This window comes from Fomitiporia mediterranea (assembly GCF_000271605.1).
Source record: "Fomitiporia mediterranea MF3/22 unplaced genomic scaffold FOMMEscaffold_6, whole genome shotgun sequence".
Classification (NCBI taxonomy): domain Eukaryota; kingdom Fungi; phylum Basidiomycota; class Agaricomycetes; order Hymenochaetales; family Hymenochaetaceae; genus Fomitiporia; species Fomitiporia mediterranea.
The window spans coordinates 374646-377475 of NW_006760391.1; positions in this window are offsets into that span (position 1 = coordinate 374646).

Genomic DNA, 2830 nt, shown 5'->3' on the forward strand with positions numbered 1-2830 from the left:
CTTACTCCCCCTGATTCAGGAGCTCATTAATAAGACACATACATCCAGGGTTTTCACTAAGTTGGACATTTGATAGGGATACAATAATATTCAGATCTAAGACAGAGATGAGTGGAAGGCTGCATTCTGAACCAATCACAGATTGTACAAACTGACTGTAATGTTCTTCAGACTAACTAACTTGCCTACAATGTTCTAGTCATTCATGAATCACATCCTTGTGGATCTGATTGACTCAGAGTATGTTAGTGTGTATCTGGACAACATTCTGATCTTCACCCAGACAGTCAAGCACTATTACTAACTGATCTGAGCAGTTCTACAATGACTCTAAGATAATAAACTGTTCCTCTGAGAAGTAAAGTACTCTTTTACATAAGAGTCAGTAGATTATCTAGGCTTTGTAATCAGTAGAGGAGAGGTCTGTATGGATCTAGCAAAGGTAACTACAGTTTGAAACTAGCTACAACCTTAGAACCTGAAACAGGTCCAAGTATTCCTTAGGTTTGTAAACTACTACTAACACTTCATTCAAAGCTTTAGTACTATTGCCTGGCCCCTTCACAATCTTACTAGCAAAGATGTTCCTTAGTAATAGGAGGATTAGTAGCAGTCTGTATTTGAGTCCCTAAAGTAGGCCATTACTAGTAAGCCTGTATTAATAGTTCTGACAGTTACAGACAAGTTCTGAGTCAAAGCTGACTCTTCTGACTTTGCAAATAGAGTAGTACTGTCCTAGTTTATTGACAGAAAGTAGTGTCTGATAGTGTTCCAATCAGAATCCCTCTCTGTAACAGAACAGAACTACCCTATCTATGACAAGAAACTCCTTACAATTGTCTGTTCCCTAGAGGAGTAGTATTAATATCTCCTTAGTACTACACAGAAGTTTAAGATTTGGAGTGATCACCTTAATCTCTAGTACTTCCAGGTGCCTTAGAAGCTCAACTACTACCAAGCCTACTAAATGTTAGAACTGTAGGACTATGACTTTATACTAACCTACAAACTCAGAACACAAATAACAAAAGCTGATTTACTCTTAAGACAAGTAGGTCATGAAAGGGGGGAGAATAATAACAAAAATCTTGTTCTTCTAAACAATTCCTGTTTTGTGTCTGAGACAATCTAAGAGATCTGACTCAAATCTGAGAATGTTGACTTTATCACCTATATACAGTAAGCTCTAAGACACACACAGGACTAGGTTGTAGTGAAGCAGCTAGAGAAGTAGGCAAGGGATTAGGAGAAGGATAAGGATGGATAGGTTTACTAGAAAGGCTGACTGTATGTTCCAAAGGATCAGAAGCTGTAGGAGGACATTGTCTGAGCTTATTACAACAATCTAACTGTAAAACATCTGGGTCAACACAAAACACAGGAACTTATTACTCAGAACTACTAGTAGTCTAGAATGTAGAGGGAAATCCTGAAGTACATAACTAGTTGTAATACATACTAATGGACTAAGGCCTACTAGACAAGGGTTCAGGCTCCCCTACATCTGTATTGGATCCTGGATCACTCTTAGGAAGAAGTCTCAGTAGACCTGATTAGTAAGCTACCTGAGTCTTAGGGTTACAACACTATCTGTGTGATTGTTGACTGATTCTCTAAACAAGTCCACACAGTTCCAACCCAAACAGAACTCACTTCTAAAGGTATAGTACACATTTATTAGGATTATGTTTTCCAGTTGTACAGACTCCCTTAGAAGCTCATTCATGATTACAGACTGTAATTTGAGTCAAAATTCATGTAGGACTTGTATACACTTCTCAGAATTCAAGAGAACCCTTCTACTACCTATCACCCACAGACTGACAGTCAAACTGAGTAAGTCAATCAGGAGATCAAGCTCTACCTCCAGATGTTCATTAATCATTAGTAATCAGATTGGTCTGAATAGTTAGCTCTGACAGAATTCATACACAATAACTAGTAACACTCTACAATAGGACAGTCCCTGTTCTTCCTCAATCATAGGAGACATTCATACTAGGGGACAGTTCTGAACCAGAATAGCAGTTCTGAACCAGAATAGCAGTTCTGAATCTACAACAGACTTTACAGAACAGATGTACAGAACCAGGAAGGACACACAAACTCTTTTAGAAAAAGTAGTATAAGTTATAAAGCAGAACTATGATTAGAAGAGGTCTGTAGCTGAGGATTACCAGCCTGGTGACAAAGTTATACTAGAAGCTACTAACCTGACCACAGATTGTCTAATAAAGAAGTTGGACAACAAGTGCTTCAGACCCTTTGTTATTGAAAAGAAGGTTAGTGTCTCTACCTACAAACTCTAACTTCTAACAACATGGAAGTATATACACTCAGTGTTCAACAAGGTTCTACTGTCTCAGTACTATGATCTAGGTTTTCCTTCACAACAAAGACCCCCACCACCTTCACTAGAACTTATTGGTTCTGAACTAGAATACAAAGTAGAGTATATAGTAGATACTAAGCTAGTATATAGAAAGCTCAAGTTCCTTATCTACTAGAAGGGATACCCAGTTGAAGAACACACTTGAGAACCTGCTGAGAATCTCACTCATACTACTAAGGCAATCCAAGACTTCTATTGACTTCATCTGAGTGCTCTACATTAACTCTACCTTACAGATTTTCAAACCCTACCATTCTAACCTATACTCAAGCTACTAACTAAGCCTAATGTTCACTAATCAGGACAATTGGTTTTAGAAGGGGGGTGATGTTACAATCCTCTACTCTCTTACCTTCAGTTCTAAGGGTTCTACACTCTTCTGTACCAGAACTTAGGACTTCTGTCTCTTAGGAGTACTGTCTATAGACTATATGTGTA